This window comes from Oncorhynchus masou, unplaced genomic scaffold, assembly GCF_036934945.1.
Source record: "Oncorhynchus masou masou isolate Uvic2021 unplaced genomic scaffold, UVic_Omas_1.1 unplaced_scaffold_2___fragment_2___debris, whole genome shotgun sequence".
NCBI lineage: Eukaryota > Metazoa > Chordata > Actinopteri > Salmoniformes > Salmonidae > Oncorhynchus > Oncorhynchus masou.
The window spans coordinates 188985-201106 of record NW_027016544.1 but is presented as its reverse complement, the minus strand read 5'-3'; positions in this window follow the sequence as shown (position 1 = coordinate 201106).

The window sequence follows — 12122 nt, the reverse complement described above, 5'->3', positions numbered from 1 at the left end:
CTTTAATAATGGAAAAAATTGTGTAATAAATGTATCACTAGCCACTTTAAACAATGCCACTTCTTATAATGTTTACATACCCTACATTACTCATCTCATATGTACAGTGGGGAGAACAAGTATTTGATACACTGCCAATTTTGCAGGTGTTCCTACTTACAAAGCATGTAGAGGTCTGTAATTTTTATCATAGGTCCACTTCAACTGCGAGAGACAGGATCTAAAACAAAAATCCAGAAAATCACATTGTATGATTTTTAAGTAATTTATACACTTTGATTTGATTTGAAAGAAAAGGCAAAATGTGTTAAGGCATTAAATAAGTGTACTCCTATATTAAGTAAGCACATGAGAATTCCAATTTCTACAAAATTCAAATTTTCCTCCAACCCTTGAGGTCACTCCAGGAAGGCTCTGCTCTGGTTATGAGGACATTAGATGCTTTCATCATATGCAAGACTACAATGCCTAGCAAAATAATTCAGACACCTTGGTTTTCTTCATATTTTTATTGTAGAGGAGGATCAAAATTGATTTGTCATTTTTTGTAACCCAAAATATGCTGTAATGTCAAAGTGGTAGGAACATTGTATTTTTTTTATTAATAAAACCTGGACAGGAAAATCACCTCTGACTCAACCCACTCAAGTGACGCACCCCTCCTAGGGATGGCATGGAAGAGCACCAATAAGCCAGTGACTCAGCCCATGTAATAGGGTTTGAGGCAGAGAATCCCAGTGGCGACAGGGGAACCAGCCAGGCAGAGACAGCAAGGGTGGTTCATTGCTCCAGTGCCTTTCCATTCACCTTCACACTCCTGGGCAAGGTTTCTAATCAAATGTAATTCAACTTAAAAAATACAAAACAATTAAACCAATAAATAATCAAGCCAACTTAAATTAATCAAATCAAAAGAAAAACAAACAACAAACAAATGCATTTGTACAAATAACATGTAACAATCATCAGTCTGTCCATTTGTCAGTCAGTCAGGTTTGTTCTGGTGGAGTGGTTGACGGTATGTTTGTGTCTTTGTGTGAGGTAGGGGGAGGGGTGGGGTCTGAGCTGGCAGTTGCTGGATGAAGGTGGCAGTTGTAGTTGGTCTGGGCTGTGACCAGGGTTGATGCTGGTGTTGGGACTGGTACTGGGATAACCTGGGTTAGAGATCATGCTGATACCAGGGCTGGCAAACCAGGGGTTGGTGCTGGCTCTGCAGATGGCAGGAAGGACAACCTGAAGAGCAAGCAGACCTGCAAGGGAGACCTAGAACCGGAGGTCAATTGTGGCCCTCCCCTGTGGACTGCTCGCTCCGAGTGAAAGTCTGGTGTTTGGTCCCTCTGCCTTGTCTGGTGGTCTGTTGCTGGAAACCGGATCTGGATTGGTGCTGGGTCTGCAGAGAGGAATGCATTCGACCCAAATGTGTTTTCTGCATTTAACCTAACCCCTCTGAATCAGATAAGTGCTGGGGGCTGCCTTAACCGATGTCCACGGTACCCGGGGAGCAGTTGTATGGGTTAACTGTCTTGCTCATGGGAAGAATGGAAGATTTCTTTAACCTTTGCCGTCTTAACCGCTCAGCTACCTGCCATATTCTACAGTGTTTAACTGTTGAAATTTCAGAAAATTCTTAACGTGTGCTGTAAAACACATTTACGGCATTGTACTGTGCATTCTATTGTTTAATAATTGAAATGACAGAAAAGTCTTAGTCTAACAAGCCACATGGGAATGACATAAAACCTAAGGAACATTGCTACGTGTAGGCTCCTATTTCTCCTTTTCTATTATGAATAATTTGCGAAGTGTTAACAAAATTGTTCTAAATAGAAATGGATCAATGTCAAACATTTTAGACATAACCTAGCTAGCTTGCTAATGTTAGTGCCAACAACAAGCATGCTGCAGTATAAGGTCTTCCCAGTACTGATTCACTGGCAAAATCAGCAAGGACTCAAAACAGCTAGCTAGTGACCAGGTACCACCCTATATACATGATGATAACAATAATCGACTCGTCCGTTGCCCTGGGTGGGAGGAATTTGCACATTTTAGACCATTCCATTGGTCCATAAATGAAATCTCCACTCACCGTGGGCACCGGGCCATGCAAAATGAACATGCCCACTGTCTGCTACAAGAACTGTGACAAAACTGTACTAGTAGTGGGCCTAGCTGGATAAACCACCACTATTGGTTCAACGGGATTATTGACAGTAAAAGCACCACTGAAGTGCTGAAACGTTATTCCGAGCATGATGAAACTCAACCTGCTAGGAAGTTAGTGTTTCTTTCGGTAGGGCAGCAGGCATGACAAATACAAATGCATACACAGGATATACAAGACAGTGTTGTAGTCAATAAACCTCAAGGTAGAATCACATGGAGAAGCGTCAAAATTTGTGCAAGAGAGTAGAGAGCATTGAATCATACACTGCATAGCATATGCCAACTTAATTGTCATGCGAATCTGACAAGTGGATAAGTGGGTGGCGGGGCTGGTGTGATCAGATGCACATGCCGCACGTTAGCTAATCAGACAGGTAGCTGGGGATTGGCTGTCATTTCCTTTAAAAGCCCTGTGTTTTGCATTTGGCTGGGGGGAGTTGAGCAGAGAATGTTTCTCTGTGGCCTTGCCTTGCCTTGCCTGTTTGCACTGGACCAGTGACTGCGGGACTAGAAATCTTACCAGTGAATTTGAGTGAGGAAGTGGGCGGCTGTGCTGGCAATGAACTGGGGCTGTGAAGCTGAGTGATGATCTGAGAGCAAAGGACCGAGAGAGGCATTGGTAGAATGCAGATCTAGGAGCTTTAGCTCTGACAAGTTTTCCTGCAGTGTGTCTCCCTCTCGTACATCAATGGTGGTGCCATCGGTGACGTCGCCAAGCAGAGTCTGAGACCGGCTGCGTTCCAGGATAGGACGCTGTGCAGATCTGGATATCGACCAACAGACATTTATTAATACATTTTTGGTGGGATAGGATGCTCGTTGTGGCCTAGAACTCGAGAAACTATCCGCACCCTCTCTATATGTGTCACACCATGATCTGTTTCACCTGTCTTTGTCTCCACCCCTCCAGGTGTCGCCCATCTTCCCCATTATCCCCCATGTATTTATACCTGTGTTCTCTGTTTGTCTGTTGCCAGTTCATTTTGTTTAGTCAATCCTAACAGCATTTTCCCCTTGCTGCTGTCTTTTCTATAGTTCCTGTTTTCTAGTTTAGCTGGTTTTGACCATTCTGCCTGCCCTGACACACGAGCCTGTCTGTCGTTCTATACCTTGTCATTTCTCCCTTGATTACTGACCTCTACCTGCCTTGACCCTGAGCCTGCCTTCAATTCTGTACCTTTCAGCCTCTGCTCTGGATGACTGATCTCTGCAAAACTGTCTCTCCTGAAACCTTGACAGTACGAACTGGCCATGACGGACCCAGCAGACTCGGACCAGATCCGCAATGCTGTCTCCTCTTGAGGAGCCACCATTAGAAGGCACGAGGAGTTGCTTCTTGGTCTAATGGAAGGGTTCCAGACCTTGGCCGATTGCCATGAATGCACATTGAACACATTTCTGGAGCAATTCCATGGGTCGTCTGTCAAGCAGCCTACCACAATGGTAACCCGGCTAGAAGCGCGGCCTCCCTCGGCCACCTCGGTTTCCTGAGAACCCCGCTTATCTCCCCCGGAACGCTTTACTGGAGAGTCGGGAATCTGTTAGGCATTTCTCGCAGTGTTCTCTCATCATCGAGCTGCAGCCCTCCTCCTTCCTGGGCTACGGCTGTGTGGGAAAAACAGTCGGCCGTATGCTTCAGTCTGGAGGAGTTCAAGGCGGAGGTGAAGAAGGTTTCGATTCTCCATTGTACGGGAGAGAGGCTGCCCGGAAGTTACTCCAGCTCCAACTCCCAGGGTGTGGCAGACTATGCGGTGGATTTCGATACATTGGCAGCTGAGAGTGCCTGGAACCTGGAATAGTAGTTCAACACATTCCTGCACGGATTATCGGAGGATGTGAAGGACCCACAGACAGCCTGGGAACTACCGACGGATTTCAAATCGCTCATTGCCTTGAACATCTGAATTGATGGGCGTCTACGGGAACATAGGAAGAAGAGAAGGTCCGATTCCACTAGCCCGCCCAAAGATTACACCTCACTTCCGAGGCTACCCAAGTTCCCCCGAGAGTCTCCGAAGTCTGCGGATTCACCTCTTCCCGACCCGATGCAATTAGGCAGAGCTAGACTGTTTCCAGCCGAACATGTACGTCTCTTGGCTCCAGCGACACAATCCCCTCATAGACTGGACTGCTGATGCCATCATGGGCTGGAGCCCCTTCTGCCATGCCCATTGCCTAAAGTCAGATATGGGACGACTGCCTTCAACACGGCCAGCAGTCACTACGAATATCTGAAGTCAGAGCAGCCTGCCCCGGGATGTCTTCCTGTGGGCTCAGAAGGTCCCTCGGGCATCTCTGCCATTCCCGCGGAGTACCAGGAACTCCAGGAGGTTTTCAGTAAGGCCCGGGCCACTTCACTCCCTCCGCACCGACCCTATGATTGTGGGATCAACTTTCTTCCAGGCACCACACGGCCCCGGGGACGACTGTACTCTCTGTCGGGTCCGGAGACCAATGCTATGGAGACCTACATCGAGGCTGCAGGGTGCAGGGTGTATGCATCCATCTGGTCCCCCGCTGGTGCAGGGTTCTTCTTTGTGGAGAAGGACAAAACCCTGCGCCCGTTCATCGACTACCGGAGCCTCAATGACATCACGGTGAACAACCGCTACCCTGGATAGTGAGGTTCTCCGCGACATGTTGAACCGGTTCGTATTTGTCTACCTCGACGACATCCTTGTTTTCTCCAACTCAGCCCAAGAACACGTGCTCCACGTCCGACAGGTCCTCCAGCACCTCCTGGAGAACCAGCTTTTTGTGAAAGTGGAGAAATACGAATTTCATCACTACACCATCCCCTTTCTTGTTTACATCAACACTGCAAGGAATGTACAGATGGATCCCAGGAAGGTGAGAGTGTGTGGTGGATTGGCCCCAGCCTACATCCAGAGTTTAGCTGCAAAGTATCCTGGGATTTGCCAACTTATGGCTTTATCATTGGTTACAGCACCCTGGATTCCCCCCTGTCTGCACTCACCTCTTCAAAGTACGTGGTCCCCAGCTGGGATTTGGGACCTCACCTGGCTCCCATTTTGGTTCATCCTCACCCGTCCTGTCAGTTTGTGGTGGAGTGGCCATCCATGCTTTGGATGTTGGAGTGGGGGCTGTCAAATCAAATCAAATTGTATTAGTCACAAACGCCGACTACAACAGGTGTACACCGTACAGTGAAATGCTTACTTATGGGCCCCTAACCAACAATGCAGTTTAAAGAAAAATACTGCTAAGAATAAGAAATAAAAGTAACAAGTAATTAAAGAGCAGCAGTAAAATAACAATAGTGAGACTATATACGGGGGAATACTGGTACAGAGTCAATGTGCGGGGGAACCGGATAGGTAGAGTTATTACAGTGACTATGCATAGATGATAACAACAGAGAGTAGCAGCGGTGTAAAGGGGGGGGAATTGTAAATAGTCTGGGTAGCCATTTGATTAGGTGTTCAGGGGTCTTATAGAAGCTGTTTAGAAGCCTATTGGACCTAGACTTGGGGCTCAGGATGCTCTCGATGGTGCAGCTGTAGAACCTTTTGAGGATCTGAGGAACCATGCCAAATATTTTCAGTCTTCTGTGGGGGAATAGGTTTTGTCATGCCCTCTTCACAATTGTCTTGGTGTGTTTGGACCGTGTTAATTTGTTGGTGATATGGTCACCAAGGAACTCAAAGCTCTCAACATGCTCCACTTCAGCCCCGTCGATGAGAATGGGGGTGTGCTCAGTCATCTTTTTCCTGTAGTCCACAATCATCTCCTTTGTCTTGATCATGCTAACCTCTCTGGGGTAGGTGGGATGCTACCGTCCCACCAGGCCAACATCCGGTGAAATGGCAGAGCTCTAAAATTCTAAATAGCTTTGTATGCGCCTCTGTACGTGGAGAGGTGGTCCAGAGTCCCCCCCCCCTCTAGTTACACATTTAACATGCTGTTAGAAATTTGGTAAAAATGGATTTAAGTTTCCCTGCATTAAAGCGTCTCAATTCCTGCCAAGCGTCTCAATTCCTGGCAAGTTAGATGGGCCCTGCTTTTCAACCGGTTTCACATTGTCACGCCGCTATAGCACCGTGGCTACACACCCGAGACCATCCTTTCCACCTCGTGCCTGGCGATGGCACTCAGCTGGGGAATAGGGAAGCAGGTCCATGAGGCGCAGCATTCCCAGATATCTGGATGTTTGTGCCTGACGCTGTCCACCACTTCAGTCCTGGAGTGGGCCCACTCCTCCAGGGTTACCTGCCACCTGGGCATCCGTTGGGCCCTGACCTTTGTGCGGCAATGCTTTTGGTGGCCTACCATGGTGCCGGACGTTCATTGCCGCCAGTATTACCTGTGTGCAGAACAAGACTCCCCGGCTAGCTCTGGCTAGTCTCCTTCAACCACTGCCTGTCCCTCATCGTCCCTGGTCTCATATATCCCTGGACTTTTTCACGGGTCTCTCCCATCTGAGGAAACGCCGCTATCCTGACAGTAGCAGATCGGTTCCCAAAGCTTCCCATTTCATTCCTCTTCCCAAGCTACCCTCTTCGAAAGAGAAGGCCCAGCTCATGGTGCAGCACGTCTTCTGGATCCATGGACTCCAAGTGGACATGGTCTCTGACCGGGGGCCTCAGTTCTCATCCCGGTTCTGGAAGGCATTCTGCACACTCATTGGTTCATCGGCCAGCCTGTGCTCCGGGTTCCGAGATCTGCCCCTCCGGGTGGAGTCCCCCAAATTTCCCCCATTTTATCAAACCTTTCCCATCTTCTGTTGCCACCTACCCTCCATATGCAGCCCATTTTCATGTGTCTAGGATTAAACCTATATCTCACAGCCCTTTGTCTCCTGTTTCCACCTTAAGGTTGGTTGCCAACTGCCATATAATGTCCAAAAAAAGATGAAGCCTGAAGGGGGAGAGATTACTAGAAGCAAACTCGGTTGACCCTTTTATCTGTGGATTAATTGTCGGAGTAGAGGACCTTTTGCATTTCAGATTTGCAGCTGTAATTGCTGCAAAGGTGTCTCTACAAAGTATTGACTTTGGGGTTGTGAATAGTTATGCACGCTCAAGTGTTCTGTTTGTCTTATTTCTTGTTTGTGTCACAATAAAAAATATTTTTCATATTCAAAGTGGTAGGCATGTTGTGTAAATCGAATGATACAAACCCTCCAAAAATCCGTGTTAATTCCAGGTTGTAAGGCAACATAATAGGAAAAATGCCAAGGGGGTGAATACTTTCGCAAGCCACTGTAGGAGAGATATGCGCAAACATTTAACAAGAAAAAGACAAAGTTCTCACACATAGAAAAAAGTTATCATGTGTGAAAGCAATTTGTAGTCGTAGAAAAAAGGCTCGTAACCATAGAAAGCGATTTCTATAAATCGCTGGCAGCCTCTCGTTCGGCCATGTTGATGCCTGCCTTTCAAGGCTGCAGAAATTATATTATGGTAACCATAATATGTTAACCAATGTAAATAACCCTAGCCCTAGATTACTCTATATTTGCAACACTATTGCGGTGTACACCCGTTCATCAACCAAATAGTTGAATTAGCTGGCCAGTGTGATAGCACCACTAAATGTGAAGGATACTGTATGTCATACATTGTAAGTGATTGTAATCCATCCGCTGTCTCATGTTGCACAGACGATGAGCATCAAGGAGACATAAGTATTCCTGAGGCTTCTAACCATTTCTCCAGAGGCATGCAAAAGGTAAGGGAAACAACTACTTCAAGGTCTCAGAGCGAGTGACGTCACCGATTGGGAAACTTTTATGTGATCCACTTTTTTTTCCATGACTACAAATCGCTTTCTACGTGTGATAACTCGGTCTTTATGGCAGTCATTTTACTTAAGACCCTTGGAAATGACCTGAATATCTGCAGTTATAAAAAATTATATTGCGATATATTGACTTATAAATAAAATGAAAAGGTGTTTGTTTGTGGATAGCGAATTACGCATTTGTGAATACATTTGACATGCTATTGAGCCCATGCCTGTCTAAGAAACTAAACCAACAGCAGAGCCACAGAAGGAACATTGAGACAGATTAAATTTAAATTTGTTAATTTTCTTATTGTTGAAAGATTTGATCTCAATACAGTTTTCTGTTTCCAAAACTCAAAAGGCACTTGCACAACTGAGCTATCTATTTGCTGGTGCATGGTAACAGTTCAATAAAATTAGAAAAAAAGAAGGAACCTGTACACTGCTCTTGATAGTATCACTGCTCTTTAATAAGCTTTACGTATCTGCCTCACTGCCTTCAGAGCTTTTGTGAGTGTTTTAAATTAGCACCCTTATGTGGACCTAGCCCCACCCACTTCCGTTCCACGCATCGAATGGGGTTGGAGTCAAAGGGAAAAAAATAAGTGCTACCAAATATAACAATATGCATTTCATAAATATTCTAATAAAGTGTCTACATAAAACGTATTAAACACGTCAGTAAAACCACAATGTGGACATCGACCTACCAAGCAAGTTTTCATAAATCATTGGGTACAACTCAAGAAAAACATCAGAAAAATCTGAAACAGGGGCATAATTCATGTTGAAATTTACAACATAACATACATAGTGTCACGTTCTGACCATCGTTTTTGTGTGTTTTCCTTGTTTTAGTGTTGGTCAGGATGTGAGCTGGGTGGGCATTCTATGTTGTGTGTCTGGTTTGTCTATTTCTATGTTTGGCCGAATATGGTTCTCAATCAGAGGCAGGTGTTAGTCATTGTCTCTGATTGGGAACCATATTTAGGTAGCCTGTTTTGGGTTGAGTTTTGTGGGTGATTGTTCCTGTCTTTGTGTTTGTGGCACCAGATAGGACTGGTTTGGTTTTTTCACGTTTCTTGTATTGTAGATTGTTGTATTTTCATCTTTATTAAAGATGTACAAAACTAACCACGCTGCATTTTGGTCCGCCTCTCTTTCACCAGAAGAAAACCGTTACATATAGGCATTTCACCATTAAAGACCTTTAGGAATTAATGTCTGGAGGGTGAAAATCCCAAAAAGTTATCTTTTGCTCAGCGTATTAATTATATCACCTCACCTGTCTGATATCTTAACTTTCTCTATGCCACGAAATGTAAAAATAGAAATGTAATGTTTTAGGACATTGATCCTCAGAAGGATTAGCCCCTATGTGGTCATCCTGTCTGGGTTGGCGCCCCCCCTTGGGTTGTGCCATGGCGGAGATCTTTGCGGGCTATACTCAGCTTTGTCTCAGGATGGTAAGTTGGTGGTTGAAGATATCCCTCTAGTGGTGTGGGGGCTGTGCTTTGGCAAAGTGGGTGGGGTTATATCCTTCCTGTTTGGCCCTGTCCGGGGGTGTCCTTGGATGGGGCCACAGTGTCTCCTGACCACTCCTGTCTCAGCCTCCAGTATTTATGCTGCAGTAGTTTATGTGTCGGGGGGCTGGGGTCAGTTTGTTATATCTGGAGTACTTCTCCTGTCCAATTCGGTGTCCTGTGTGAATCTAAGTGTGCTTTCTCTAATTCTCTTCTCTCTTTCGGAGGACCTGAGCCCTAGGACCATGCCCCAGGACTACCTGACATGATGACTCCTTGCTGTCCCCAGTCCACCTGGCTGTGCTGCTGCTCCAGTTTCAACTGTTCTGCCTTATTATTATTCGACCATGCTGGTCATTTATGAACATTTGAACAACTTGGCCATGTTCTGTTATAATCTCCACCCGGCACGGCCGGAAAAGGACTGGCCACCCCACATATGCTTTCTCTAATTCCCTTTCTTTCTCTCTCTCGGAGGACCTGAGCCCTAGGACCATGCCCCAGGACTACCTGACATGATGACTCCTTGCTGTCCCCAGTCCACCTGGCCGTGCTGCTGCTCCAGTTTCAACTGTTCTGCCTTATTATTATTCGACCATGCTGGTCATTTATGAACATTTGAACATCTTGGCCATGTTCTGTTATAATCTCTACCCGGCACAGCCAGAAGAGGACTGGCCACCCCACATAGCCTGGTTCCTCTCTAGGTTTCTTCCTAGGTTTTGGCCTTTCTTGGGAGTTTTTCCTAACCACCGTGCTTCTACACCTGCATTGCTTGCTGTTTGGGGTTTTAGGCTGGGTTTCTGTATAGCACTTTGAGATATCAGCTGATGTATGAAGGGCTATATAAATACATTTGATTTGATTTGATTTGGTTGAAGTTTCCACTTCAAAAAAACTGTTTAGGTCGATAACGTTTTTCAAATCCAATGTAATTTTCACTAGATTCCACGTCACAATACGTTGACAAATTACTTAGAAACAACGCTGATTTAACCAGTTTGTGCCAAGTGGGTAGCTCTTTCGCTTTTTACGCCTTCTCCGACTGCAGTAGCTGTAGCTGAAAGCAGTCAGCACAAGCATTTATTGTGCAGGGGTGGATTGTGGAGAGCGTGGTCGCACCCATTACACTACTTGCATAAGTCATCTCTCTTGACATTTAATTGTCTTGGTCATCTGTCTAAAAATTAAGAGAGAGAGAGATGGAGCCAGGTTGAGGTGATAGTGGAGAGTGTGGCGACACTCGACTACAGTGTGGTGTCTTCTCATAATAAAATCCTAGCCGCCATCTTAGAGGGATCCTAAAGTTTATGATGCACATATATAAATTAAATTTATAAATAAATTTGATTTGATTTGATTTGATATTTTTCAATTTCGCCGTAAAATGACATACCCAAATCTAACTGCCTGTAGCTCAGGCACTGAAGTAGGAATATGCATATTCTTGGTACCATTTGAATGGAAACACTTAAGTTTATGGAAATCTGAAAGGGATGTAGTAAATATAACACAATAGATCTGGTAAAAGAAAATACAAAGAGAAAACAACCATTCTTTTGTATTTTTTTGTATCATTATCTTTAAAATGCAGGAGAAATGCCATAATGTATTATTCCAGCCCATATGCAATTTAGATTTTGGCCACTAGATGGCATCAGTGTATGGGCAAAGTTTTAGACTGATCCAATGAACCATTGCTTTTCTCTTCAAAATTTTGTATCAAGACTGCCCAAATGTGCCTAATGTTTATTAATAACTTTTCATGTTAAAAATTGTGCACGCTCCTCAAACAATCGCATGATATTCTTTCACTATAATAGCTACTGTAAATTGGACAGTGCAGTTAGATTAACAAGAATTTAAGCTTTCTGACAATATCAGATATGTCTATGTCCAGAGAAATTTTCTTACTTTACATCCTCATGCTAATCGCATTAGCCTATGTTAGCGCAACCGTCCCATGGAAGGGACACCAATCCAAAAGAAGTTTTAAAATGTACTGCGACTGGATAATCCCTCTCGTTTCTCCTAATTTAACTTATGTTCACTGATTCTCTGTTTGAGAGAACGAAAGGTTTTACCTACAGTTGAAGTTGGAAGTTTACATACACCTTAGCCAAATACATTTAAACTCAGTTTTCACTATTCCTGACATTTAATCGTAGTAAAAATTCCCTGTCTTAGGTCAGTTAGGATCACCAATTTATTTTAAGAATGTGAAATGTCAGAATAATAGTAGAGAGAATGATTTATTTCAGCTTTTATTTCTTTCATCACATTCCCAGTATGTCAAAAGTGTACATACACTCAATTAGTATATGGTAGCATTGCCTTAAAATGGTTTAACTTGGGTCAAATGTTTCGGGTAGCCTTCCACAAGCTTCCCACAATAAGTTGGGTGAATTTTGGACCATTCCTTCTGACAAAGCTGGAGTAACTGAGTCAGGTTTGTAGGCCTCCTTGCTCACACACACACTTTTTTAGTTCTGCCCACAGTGTGATGGCCACTCCATTACCTTGACTTTGTTGTCCTTAAGCCATTTCTCCACAACTTTGGAAGTATGCTTGGGGTCATTGTTCATTTTGAAGACTCATTTGCGACCAAGCTTTAACTTCCTGACTGATGGCTTGATATGTTGCTTCAATATATCCACATATTTTTTTCCCCTCATGCAGCCATCT